Raw genomic sequence first — 14525 nt, forward strand, 5'->3', positions numbered from 1 at the left:
TTTGGAGTTTCGTAGCTCCAATTATAAATAATTTAGTGACTATTGCTCAGGAAGACAGCTTGCAGTGAAATTATGATTATGTGGTAAACATTGACAAAAATTTGTTAATGAGTTGCTTATTGATTTCTTATAAGCTTACTATGATCTATAGGTCTGGTTGGTCTTATATTGTAAGGGGTTAATACGTAGTTTGTATTTGAATAGTTAGATTAACGTGTTAGTAATCCAATTGTAGGCGGTTCGTGTGTGGATCTCGTCAGCGTATCGTCGCAAACAGGTGTGTAACTGACACCCTCTCATAGACTAGATTGGCAAAAGCCGAAAAGCTGAAATGCCGAAAAGTCAGTATTTTGGGAATTTGCGAGTGTGCGAATGCTCGTAAGATAGCTGAGTTTGTATATTTGGTAATCTAAAGTAATAAACTGCAGTACGCGCGATTTCATACATTTTGATAATTTGGGCTTAATGGGCCAAAGTTCGGGTTCATGGGCCAACGGGCCCAATTCGGTAAGTATGCGCGATAAGTGTTCTGATAGTACGTAAATAGTTAGGATATGCATGAAAACCGTAAAAGTAGCTAAATTACTATAATACCCCTATGTATGGAAAATTACTGTTATACCCCTAGGTGCAAAATTACCGTTATACCCCTAGGGTTACTTTTGACTGAAAAGCATGACGATCTGATTCTGTATGATGTATGCCATGATTATATATCTATTGCATGGGGGCTTGGGTTATACTATGGAGGAAGCGTCCTGGTGGCTATACCACAAATTATCTGATCTGGTGGCTCTGCCACATATATCTGTCCTGGTGGCTATGCCACAATTATCTGATATGGTGGCTCTGCCACATATATCTGTTCTGGTGGCTCTGCCACAATATCTATATCTGGTGACTTCGTCACAATATCTAGCAGCCTCGCTGCGATTTCTGTGGTGTGTAGCAGTTGGGTGGGTCGAGTAGTCTCCCCACATGGTGTAAGGCTGGTATGGGGGTGTTATGGATGAATCTGGGTTGGGTTTCTGCATAAACATGTAATATCTGTTCTATTCTGTTATGGGCCTATGGGCTTTATTCTGAATTCTGTTCTGGGCTAAGGCCAACTTATTCTATTTCTGTGGTTTGAGCTGATATAGGCTATGGTTGGGTTAATTTACACACTGAGTTTCCCCAAACTCACCCCTTTTATTTTCATCCACGCAGGAAATCCCCAACCATAGTGGGCTTGGAGCTGTGAGGGAATTCGGAGTGGCCACCCGTTCTGAAAGTTTGATTTTCTTCTGGTGAACTGGACATCCTTTTATTTACATTTGAAGTTTTGGGTTTTTAAATGTAATAAGGCCTCTTAATTATTTTTGATGTTTTAATATGTATTACTAAGATAGGTATTACTTATTTTAACTGTTGAAATTTGATAGCTTTAGGGCGCGTTTTCAAAAACAACAATTGATTTCAAAATAACACGACAACAAGCAAAGCTTCCGCAAAGAAAGTATTTTCCAAAATTAATCACTTTTCCTAAAAAATGACTTAATCAAATCGGTTTCCTAGAAATATCCATGACGTTAAGGTGTGGCAATGGCGGTATGCATGTCTAGGATTGGATCCGAAGGGAGCTTGGTACTTAAGCAGTCCGATGGACTCACCACCTCTTTTCCGGTTTCCTAACTCGTGCATAGCTTCCATTCACTTTAACCTATAATGAAATTATCTTTTAAAACACTAAGTAAGTTTTTCTGGATCAACAATATAAAATGTTTTGAACGCTTCGATGTTGCATGTCGGATCCGATCATAACGTCTGGGCCGGGTTTGGGGTGTTACAAATTCAATACCTTCTTTTATCTTTTTTGCAATCACAAAGTAAATCCACCCTTGAAATCAAACGAAAGCTAGATCCACTAATAAATAAACACAACCCTCTGCTAAATTTATTTGATTTTTTTGTATTCCAATATGCCTCTGTAATTCGTTTACAGTACAAATGATGGCTTTTTATAGCCGATTTACAGCATAAATAAAAGAAAAATAAAAATTCTATTTTCTTGTTGTCATTTGCTGGCTTATTTTTTCTGTTATTAGCATTACTGCTTTTGTTATTCTTCTAGCAGGTTCTATGGCCATACGGAGCAGAATTCGCTTGTAGTGACGTGGAGGAGGCTTGAATGCTGCGATACTGGTTTCGTGCGAGGTTGCTGCGCGCTTGAGCTTGGTGGCTTAGGGTTTCCAGAGACCTCACCTGTCCGGGACATTTGGGCCAAACAATCGGGCTATTTTAGAAGTGGATTGTTAATTTTGTTAGGGATTTGGGTTTAGGTTTATTAGGTTAGGTTTATTTGGGCTTTTATTGTTGGGTTATAAGTGATTTGTAAATGGACTTCGATGATGAACTTTTATTGGTTTTTATTTTATTTTTTTTAATTTCTGGTTTTTTTCTAACGGGCCCTGGCGAAATGGGCCTATTACAGCTACCCCTCTTTGCTCATTGTTGTGTAACGAGAATAGAGAAAATACTTTAAAAGGACCGATTTTGCTCGGTCTTGCTGAATATCGACTTCTTTGGTGCTCCTCCTCTTCAAGTAGTCTCAGTCAATCCCACCGTCTTCAGGGGTATACTCCACTAGAACTTGGGAAAATAAAATTCATCATCTTCGATCTACTCCACTGCTACCTCAAGGAAATAAGATCTACAATCTTCAGTCTGCTTCCTTGCTACCTCAGGAAGATAAGACTACAATCGTCAACCTGCTCTCTTGCTACCTCAGAGAGATAAGGCTAGGGGCTAAAATCTGCTCTATTATCGATACATGGAGATAAGATTCGCCATCTTCATTCTGCTCCACAACTGCTTAAGGAGATAAGATCTTCAATTTTCAGTCTGCTTCCTTGCTACCTTAGGAAGATAAGACTACAATCACCAACCTGATCTCTTGCTACCTCAGAGAGATAAGGCTGGTGGCTTAAATCTGTTCCATTGCCGATACATGGAGATAAGTGTAGCGTCCTTATTTTGGGCCTAGTCAGAACAGTGGTTTTGGGACCACAAATTTGATGAGGAAAATTTCATTTTTATTATATTTTTTTGGTCTATGATTTCATGGAATGATTTCGTGAAAATTTCGTGTGAAAATTTCGACGTTTGGGCAATCAATTTGGTCAAAAGGACTAAATTGTAAAAAGTACAAAAGTTGAGTTCTACATGTTAGAAGTGTCTAATTGTTATGAGTTTTTAAATTAAATGTCCTTAAATGGTAATTAGACCATTTTGAAGTTTATGGACAAAAATGGACATGGTATGATAGGTTTTTAAAATTTTTTCATTAAGGGCATTTTAGTAAATTGGTAATTAAATGAATTAAAAATGCCAAAATAAGCCAAATTTGCTCATATTCTTCCTCATGGCCTAATGTCTCATGAAAAACACCATGGCTAGGGTTTTCAAGCTTTCCAAGCTCATTTGTAAGTGATCCCGAGCCCCATTTTTAATGTTCTTTACATTTTTGAAGTCCCGGTAACATGTTCTAGCTATTTCTACCATTATTTTGAGCTAGATTTTGTGTTTAAAATTTTACCCATGAATGATATGCATGTATTTTGATGTTTAATGGTAGAATATGAAGCTTGGAATTGTGTTAAACAACTTTTGCTAAGTGATTTTACGTGAAAACGAGTAAAACGGCATAATCGGTAAAAATACCTAATGTTCATAAGTACATGTTGGAGTGAGAATTTGATGTTTCCATAGAAGGGAAAATGATCAGCATGTCATAAAACATAAGAAAATAGGATGAAGTTTAATTTCTGAACCTTGGGGTAAAAGTGCAAATATGCAAAAGTTTAGGGGTCAAAATGAAAATTTGTAAAAATATGATTTTTGGACCCGTATGAATAATGTGACTAATTATTAGGCTAAATGTGATATTATAGATCAAGGAAATCAAGATTTAGGCTTAAATCGGGAAAATACAAGGTTATGGACTAAAATGGTAAATTGTCGTTTCTGGATCGAGGTAAGTTCGTGTGTTAATAATAATACAATACCATGCATGAATTGTAATTCTCTATTGATATGGGATAAATTGTATGATTTAATATGTTTAAGAGAAGTTGATGGATGGTATGTATGATATGGAAAAATGCAATGCTTGTTGTGTCATGTGAAATTGAATGGCAAATTATTGTTACATGAATTGAGTGTCAAATTACTATTACCTGGGTTGTATGAATTGCTACACGGCTGTACTTGATGAGATTTTGACAAGTAAGCTCGAATAACTTAAACTAAACTCATAATATGCCTAATTGCATGTTTTATGAATGTATGATAATTATATTTGACGATGGCATGAAAATCCATGAAATGTGTGATTAATAATGACATGATGATAAATGTTCCAGTTGAGGTTAAAAAGAAGTTCGATGGATAAACCATGGTTTACATGTGACTAGAGATCTTGCATGTGTTACAGACAAGGATTTAGCCCGGACGGTAATCCATTAATCTCAATGATGAAATGGATCTACCCTGGACGGGTGTTCCTTTGGATGATCGAGCCTCTGGAAGAATATATGTGCATTGGATTTAGCCTGGAAGGGTAATCTGATTAGGGTCTAAATTTAGCCTAGACTGGCAATTTAGATCCGAACTCAGTAAAGGTGTTTGTCACAATAAGGGATTTAGCTTGGATTGGTAATCTCGACATCACCTTATGAGTTGATATTACGGGGGATTTAGTCTGGACTGGTAATCCCGCCGTAAGATGTGAGGTTCGCGGGAGTGCATACATGAAATGATCATTCTTATGAATTAATGGTAAATGGATAATCCATCGGAATTTCTTAGAAACTCGACGGGATTAATATGATGTATATCAATGAAATGATAAATGATGAGCTCTTCTAAGAAAAATTTATATGGTGCATTGTAATGAGACTAATTTGATGATTGAGTCCATGTGATAAGGAATTATCTTATACTTGGAATGTATGACTAAGTGTGCCCATGGGAAATAATAACTTTTATATTGAGCTCCATTGTGAAAAATGAGTAAGGGATCCATGAAATGGTAAGTTCATGATAGTTGGAAATGATATTATGATAGTGATTATTATATTGTACCAAAACAGATTTGGACAGCAGCATTGGTCTGACTTTGAAAATCCACTAAAAATAGTGTAAATTTAGTTATAAGCTTAATAAAATATGAAATTAACTCTTAATGAGTCTAGTTTTAGATAAAGGAAACAGTGAAAGCAAAAGAATCTTGTATCATGAGATAATTGAATTCTTGTGAGACAGAGTCGGAGTGATTCTAGACTCCCCTGTCTCAATTGTGGAAAATCACTAGAAATTGTAAAAAAAATCATTAAGAGTTAAAATTAATATTAATGAAACCCTTAATGAGTCTAATTTCATGAGAAAGAGACAGGAACATTATTCGAGTCTCATACTAGGAGATAAATAAATTTTAATGAAGAAAGGTCAAAGCTGTCAAACAGCGAAATAGGGGAGAATTTGAATAATAAAATGTACTTATTGGCTGGACCAAAAATTCTGAAAAATTTATTATAAAAAGATAAATGAGTCTAGCTTATGGAAAAATTAATGGATCTTAATTTGGAGTTCCGTAGCTCTAGATATAAATAATTTACTGACTATGACTCGGGAAAATAGCTTAGCTAGAATTTGAATAAATAGAGAGAATATGAAAATAGCATGTTATCTCATTGCTTATTATTTTCATGCGAGCTTACTAAGCGTAAAGCTTACTCCCTTCTTTCCATTTCTTTTAGTTTTGTCAGGCCAGCTCGGGGTTGGAGATCGTCGGAGGCAGCATCACACTATCGAGTCATTATCCTTGGAGTACTGGCATGAGTACGTGAAATGTTTTATGCGAGTGGCATGTATAGGGACTTAGTTTTTCTATGATGACTATTGTTGTGATTAGCCAAAGGTATTGGTTTATATTGATATTTTGTTTATAGCCATGAGATGTGGCTTATAAAGATTTTGGCTTGTAAGTTTATTTATCCATGATATGTGTTAATGTCTTGTGATGTAGTTATGTGATTGTGCTTGTTCACTATGTATGAGAAGTATATGGCATATGTACATGATGAATCCCATTGAAATCATGTATGAGTGTGTATGTAAAGATGGTAGAAAGGCTTGGAAATTAGCCTAAGTCTTGACCACACGGGTAGAGACATGGCTGTGTGTCTCAGCTGTGTGGAGGACACGACCTTTGGTCACGGGTGTGTGCCTTGGTCGTGTGCCCTTAAACGGTTGTTGACGTCATAAACAGAGAGTTTCACGGGCTGAGGACATGGGCGTGTCCCAATCCACACGGACGTGTCCGACCACACGGACCAACCCATACGGGCGTGTGACTCTCCAAAGCTAGAAAATTGGTTAAGTTGCCCAAAGATTTTCAAAGTTCTCGGTTTAGTCCCAAACCACCCCGATGTATGTTATAGGCTTCGAAGGCCTATATAAGGGACAATATACATGTGTTTGAAAAGTTTTAATTTTGCGCAAAATTTGGTAACCTGGATTTGTATGTTTGTGAATGTTTAAGTCCGGTAACGCCTCGAACCCTATCTCAGAGTTGGATACGGGTGAGGGGTGTTACAATAAGATTTGCCACCTTCGATCTGCTCCACTACTGCTTAGGGAGATAAGATCTTCAATCTTTAGTCTGCTCCTTGCTACCTCAGGAAGATAAGACTACAATCGCCAACCTACTCTCTTGCTACCTCAGAGAGATAAGGCTGGTGGCTTAAATCTTCTCCATTGCTGATATATGGAAATAAGATTCGTCGCCTTCGATCTGCTCCACTACTGCTTAGGGAAATAAGATCTTCAATCTTTAGTCTGCTCCTTGCTACCTCAGGAAGATAAGACTACAATCGCCAACCTACTCTCTTGCTACCTCAGAGAGATAAGGCTGGTGGCTTAAATTTTCTCCATTGCTGATATATGGAGATAAGATTCGTCGCCTTCGATCTGCTCCACTACTGCTTAGGGAGATAAGATCTTCAATCTTAAGTCTGCTTCCTTACTACCTTAGGAAGATAAGACTATAATCGCCAACCTGCTCTCTTGCTACCTCAGAGAGATAAGGCTGGTGACTAAAATCTGCTCCATTGCCAATACATAGAGATAAGATTCGCCATCTTAGATCTGCTCCACTACTGCCTAGGGAGATAAGATCTATAATTTTCAGACTGCTCCACTGCAACCTCAGGGAAATAAGACTTGTATATTGAGCCTGCTCCATTGCAACTTTAGGAAGATAAGGTTTTTCACTTCAACCTGCTCCACTGCAACTTTAGGGAGATAAGGTTTGTAATCTTTGATCTATTCCACTGCAACTTCAGGGAGATAAGGTTTGTAATCTTTGATCTATTCCACTGCAACTTTAGGGATATAAGATCTGACTTCACCGATGTTACTACACCGTCCTCTGGAACATGTCCTGTAGACTCAGTTTTATGTATCCATGCTTATGCCAAATAATTAGGATGCTATGATCAAAATAAATCAAATGCTCCTAACTAAATGTGATGCTTATGTCAAATAATTAGGATGCTATGATCGAAATGAATCAAATTCTCCTAACTAGATGTGTTATGAATGATATATGAATGCAAAAATGAGAATGATCTTTTTTTAAAAAAAAAGCTTAAGGTATCATTTTTTGTTGTTATTATAACTGATTTATTACGCTACCATCTTGTTCGATTGGTATTCTTGACAAAAACCTAAAGAAACAATCACATTTTGCTCAGTAAGCTTGCCCCGCTATAATTTCAGAGTCCTCTTCACTATAACTTCTGGGACATAAAGCTTGAACCTCACATTGCTACTTCAGGGGAATAATCATTTGATTTCTTCTATCCATCCTACTGCAACTCAAATGTATAGGATTTGTATCATTTTCAATCAATTTGATTTGTTACACCATTCCCTGGGTGTAATGACCAGATATATATGCCTGATATCTGCATGAATACAAAATACCTTTTCTTTTCTCGAGAATAATCCCATTGCTCACTCTTCATTGGGGTTATAACACTGATGTAATTTCTTTTTTTATTCAACTAATATCTTTGACATAAAATCTAAGGAGATAATCTCAATTTGGGCTTAAATATTTCTGATTCTTAAGCTTGGCGAGTTTTAAACAATAGTCATATTTCAGGCTCCTGTATTAGTTAGAAACTTCTAGAGTAATATGCGGAACTCCTTTTATGAAAGTATTATTAGTTCACTAATCGTTATTTCAATGCAAAATGCTTTAAAAATATCATAATCATGGACAAGAAAGAAATTAATTGAGAGCATAGCTCGAAACAAGTAAGCAAATGCAACTAAGAAAGAAATTTATTGGGATGTGCCTGAAAAGAATAAGGTAATCAAAGATAGCAAAAAAAATGGGTAAAAATAGAAAACTAGGTGCCTCAAATATCACAGCTTAAGCTTCTCTGTACCCACTTTCTGAGGACCATTTTGAGCTCAATATGTGTTTTGGGGATCCGAAGTACTTTGTCGATGCCCCAAGACGTAACATACTTCTTTTATTGTTAATTCAGGCATAGCAAGATTACTGTATGCCCCATTTTGATCCAAATTTGAGCCGCCCTTTTCGGGTTTTCAACTTAAATCCCCTTTGGTCTCAAAGCGCCCTTTGCGGGTTTTCGCATTGGCCTTTCCTTTTCTTTCTTCTTTTTTTTTATTTTTATTTTTTATTTTTTTAAATTTTTTATTTTGATCTTTTTTTTAAGGTCTCAAGACGCCCTTTGCAGGTTTTCACCTTGGCCTCTCCCATTTTAGGTAGAATACTCATTGACTGGATTTTCCATTCATTTTGTCAATATCAATGCTCTTCCAGAATAGACCTTCTTTACTACATAAGGTCCCTCCTAATTCGGCATATTTCTTCCTTTGAAGTCCTTTTGTATAGGAAGGATCTTATTCAATATCAAGTTCCCCTCATGGAATTTTCTCATTTCATTTATTTCTAGTGCATTGGACCACGACAAAATCTCCTCTCTTCGAATTCAACTGAGCATATCAAGCTTAAATCCATTCTGTCTTATCCAACTTCAACTCTGACAAGACCGGAGAAAAAGAATCTCGCATTCAAAACCGTTTCTATCACCTAAACCAATGAGCAATGTGTTGCCCCAGTGAAGCTGGCCGATGTTCGATAAGCATAGAGGGTAAATGGTAACTTCTTTATGCCAATCCTTACAAGATTCAGTTGCATTGCACTATGACCTTTGTTTTATTGTTTTATTGTTTCTCTTTTTAATTTTTCTATTTTTGTACTTTTTTTTTGGATGCCTTTGCTGCACTGTGATATGGTGTCTGATCCTTGAACAGGCTGCAAACTTTTGACATTGTGCAGTTGTATTAGAAGTGATCCTTTTTGACATTACTTGTCATCAACTCTTTCTTTTTTTTTTGAGATTTGATGACTATCGACCTTGGAATATTAGCATATGAAGTGACTTTCACCCTCTTCATGAAGTAATCAGTGACTGCTAAGATGAATCGATGTATATTAGACGAGAATGGCCTGATAACATCCATGCCCCACATAGAGAAAACCTGTGAAGAAATGAATGAGGCACATGAATCTTGTCTCCTAAAATACAGCCTAACTAATGCAATCCCCTTCCATGGTGGATCAACAATACCCAAACTTCATGATTAGCGTGGCTACCATGAAACCATTAACATGTGTCCTTCTGACACCCGTATAGACATTTTTTAGCGTCTACAAGTCTTAGTATCCCAAGTATCCTGACATGATTGTGAATTCTTGGAATAACTCAATGACGATTCACTTTGTCTTTGTGGTGACTCAGGCTTCAATCTTTGCCTCTTGCTCAAAATGTCCATTGATCCTTCGCAAAGTAGGATCCATTTTTCATCTTGTTCTACTATCCTTAACAAATCAGGAAATAAGTTACAATCTCTGTCATCTACAAAGTTCTGAGATCCACTTAAACACATATCTCACCCCAAAAGGGAGTCAGTTACAGCGTTGCTCATATTGTTGATATCTGGGGACCTATTATAGGTACAAAGGCAAATTTTAAAGAATAAATGATTCTAAGGATAATTATTTATATGGATGAAGAATGAAAGCATATTTAAAAAAAAATCCAAAGAACAAAAGAATATATAAAGAATTAAAGAATATTTACTCAAAAAGAATGCATTTTATTGAAATAAAAATTTTTGGACACAAGCTTATTTCACAAAAGGATTCTTATTGCCCCTAGGCTTAAACCAACAAGCGTGTTTTGAATATTACTCTAGATCAGCTCTAAAAATACAGAGATCTATTCCACAGTCCCATTATTTAAAACACCCTCAAGTACATAAGGGTTTGAAAACTTTTATTCCCTGGACCTCTTTTTGGATATGTCATTCAAATTCTCTTTTTGCACCCTCGGCTGGCCTATGTTGACCAATTTAGAAGGCATGATCACGATGTTCACTTCATATTCCTTGTTCATCGGGGTTGACCTTTTAGTGCTCTCTCCTGCATTTATCTGTCCATTTCTTACCACGCTTTCAATCATCTCACCAGACATTACTATGTCTGAAAAGCTCAGAGTAGCGCTTCCCAACATATAGTTAATGAATAGGGCTTTCAAAGTACTGATGAAAAGCATCATGGATTCCTTTTCTAGAAGAGGTGGTTGGACTTGAGTTGCTACCTCTCTCCATCTTTGGGCATATTGCCTAAAGCTCTCATTTTGCTTCTTTTCCATATTCTGCAAGGTAATTCTATCGAGTGTCATGTCTGTTACATGGCTATACTGATTCATAAAAGTTTGTGCTAAATCCTTCCATGAATTAATTTTAGCACGACTTAATTGATTGTACCATTTAGCTGCTGACCCGATCAGTGGAAGCAATGAATTAATAATTAGTCATTGTTAACATATCCTGTCATCCTTCGACAGAACATTGTGATGTGAGCTTCAGGACAACTAGTCCCATTGTACTTTTCAAACTCTGGAATCTTAAATTTGGCAGGAGTACTAGATCGGGTACCAAACTCAAATCCTTGGTGTCAATCCCACAGTAGAAGTCAACATTCTCCATTGCTTTAAATTTTTCCTCCAACCACCTATACCGAAACCTCAAGCTGACTTGGCAATTCCCACTTTGCTTTTTCCATTTCGTCCAGATCAGGAACTACAAGAGTGGTTATATTAACCTCCGGATTGGAGCCCGAGCCTATAGGGTAATTCACTGGTACTGAGGTACCGACTTGATATTACTGGATTTTGATAATTGGTACACCTTGCGAACATGTCTGCGTATTTGTCAGGGTAAAACCCAGAGGTAGAGAGGCTCCTCATTGTTCTCCCCAGCATTAATCATGGAACTTTTTCTTTCTTCAAGCCCCTTAGTTAGCAATTGGGACAACTGATTCATCATATTTCTTTGAGACTCTAGCACCTGGTCTCTTATATCCCGCTGAATCTTCGCCAGTTACTCTTGCATCTGTATTTGTAATTGGTCTTGCATCTCTCTTTGAAGTTGTTCAAGTCTTTCCAATCTTTGGTCCATATCTTTTGTCTTAGCACGGGTACCGTAACGACGCTTGTTTGGTAAGTTTTTATCAGTTTCCAGATTAATTGAAATGATTTCAACTAATTAGGGACCCTTTTATGAAAATCTAATGCAAATGATGCAATGATGCACTACAATGCAAATGCATGTGATGAATGCAAAGGAAAGAAAGGCGTTGATTTTGAATTCAATTCCATTAGAACAACTTTTTCTAGAAAACAAATTCCTTTACATAAAACGGATTACTTATACGGCCTTGCTTTCATATTCCAGGCGAAGACACCGATCCCTTTTCTTCATGAAAGTCAAATCTCGCAAGCTTCCAATAGATGCCTCCACTAGCTTCTTTTTACTTAATCCAGGCCGCGACTTATTATCCTCGCGATGTTGATTAGCTGCTTTAAGAAAGTCGGGATGCGATAGCTCTCAAATAATCTTTATTGGCTTGAATCCTCAGGTAAAGTCTTGTTTTCCTCCACGAACCATCAGCCTTTTTCCATTGTGTTTACTTGGACCATATTTAGACAACCGTATTATAATCCACTTTATCAAGAAATTCATTTTCTTATGACAAACTGTTCTATTTAGAAATCAAATATGAATCAACACCTCCTTTCTATGATGATGTAATGCAATGCAGTCATAAAACAAAAACAAAACACGTCAGTACAGAAGAAATAAATAAGAAATAAAGTACCTATTCGGGTGACCACTAAATTCGGAAAAGTATTACCTAAGGTGGACTCTCAAAGTTCACTATATGTGACTCGGTTCTAGAGAAAGGGTAACTGAACTAGCAGATTCCTTAATCCTCACCCATTATAGGTTCATATGGATCAAGTTCAATTTAGGGGAATACATTTCCCTATGACCATGCGGAGATGAAAATCTCACAAAATCATAGGTACGGATGTATCTCGGAAGTAATCCACTAGCCCATGCGGAGGTGAAAACCTCACGAAGGCGTAGTTTCTCACTCTCACTTAAAGGTCCAACCACAACGGTCATGCAATGCATTACAATATTATTCTACAAGACTTGGACCCAACAATCATGCAAACAAATGTAACAAAGAATCATGATTTTCAAAATAGATTTTCAATTCTAGACAAAAGGACAAAAAAATAATCAATTTTATGGTTTGACTCTCTTGTTCAATCCCTAGTGGAGTCGCCAAGCTCTCAAACCATTTTTTATATTGGAAAAAAATGGGGATCGACTTTTAAAACAAAGTGTGGAGTCGCCACCAATCCTTTTGTTTAGGTGTGATTGGATCACCTAATAAAACATTTTATTCCATTTAAATCAATTTTTGCCTACGTAAATTTGAGAAAATGGGTTCGGGAGCCGGTTACGTATGAGGAAGGATTAGCACCCTCACTACGCCCAAAATTGGTACCAAATTGATTAAGTAATGTCCTTATATCTAAGATTTAAAAATATTTTGAAATATGGTTCCTTTTAAAACATTTGAGTGGTTCAAGTTGGTCGTCAAAATTCTCTAGTTTCAAAGGTATTCAGCATCACATCCAGAACGATAGGACACGATTCTTTATACCTTTGAAAACACGATTGATTTTTGACTTCCAAAAGTTCATACATTGAAAATTACAAAAGGATGTCTAATTATTTAGTCCAACGAAAAATTGAAACCCAACACGGTAGGGCACGATTTCCCGAATTTCCAAACATTGAACATCGCCTTATTTTAGAATTTTTAAATAAAAAATGATAAACTAACTCAAAACATATTTATTTGACCTGAAACAAGATGGAATAATTAATTTTTAAAAAAAAAATGGAAATTACAAAGCAACATTTGTATAAAAAGAGGAATAATAAACATGGGATAATATGCACACATAAAGTACAATACTTGGTGAATGAAGATGATACAACCTTATCTAACTAGCTAACGAAACAAACAATTAAATATAATTAATCTAAGAAAAATGTAACCAAATTTTCAAGCATGGATGGAGAACAATTGATATAACAATACAAAAAAACGAATAAGTAATATACCACAACAGTATATAATAATCAACACAAAATGTACAAAACAAAATGGAAATTAGAAGTCAATGTGGTATAAGACAATTTTAAAATAATGATGAACTCATGAACACATAATATATATAATATATGAATTGATGAATTGATGAATTGATGAATTTGAAATAATTTGTATAAAGAACTAGGGATATATATAATCATTAAAATGAATATTATAGAATGAAGACATTTGAATCAAATAATATGCAAAGTGTTAAAAACATTTGTTTAAAACTGACAATATACACACAATAAAGGAGAATTTAAATAATATATAAAATATGAAAAGATAGTAAAAATACATAATAAGATATAATCTTAGGAAATAAATTATATACATAATAGATTTACAAAACATATATATGTATAAATAGATTTAGAATCAATTATTTGTAAAAATAGCATGGAATTAATAATGCGTATAAGATTAAATTAATTTTATCAAAATATATGTAATTGATAAACTGTAATTTATTCATATTTTTACCCCATGCCTAACGCATTTATGGATGGTTTCTCCTTAGATTTGGTGAATTCGATGCTCCTAATCCTTTAATTTCATGTTTTATACTTAGAAGAGCATAAGAGAGTAAAAAGAGTGAGAAACGGGCCGAAAACAAAGAAAATGGACCCACATAGGAAAACAACACGGCCTGGACTTCCTCACACGGGCATGTTAATTTGGCAGGATCGAAGCACGACTTACACAGGTGGATCACACGCCCGTGCCGATTTAACAGCCTTGACCACAGCCTTCAATAATCGCACACGGGTGTGTCACACGGGCGTGTCCCCGTCGAACCGAAGTTTGCTCCAATTCAAAAAAGGCCAATTTTGAGGGCTCTTAGGCATTCCAAAGCCTA

Source organism: Gossypium hirsutum, chromosome A08, assembly GCF_007990345.1.
Source record: "Gossypium hirsutum isolate 1008001.06 chromosome A08, Gossypium_hirsutum_v2.1, whole genome shotgun sequence".
In the NCBI taxonomy this organism is placed as follows: Eukaryota; Viridiplantae; Streptophyta; class Magnoliopsida; order Malvales; family Malvaceae; genus Gossypium; species Gossypium hirsutum.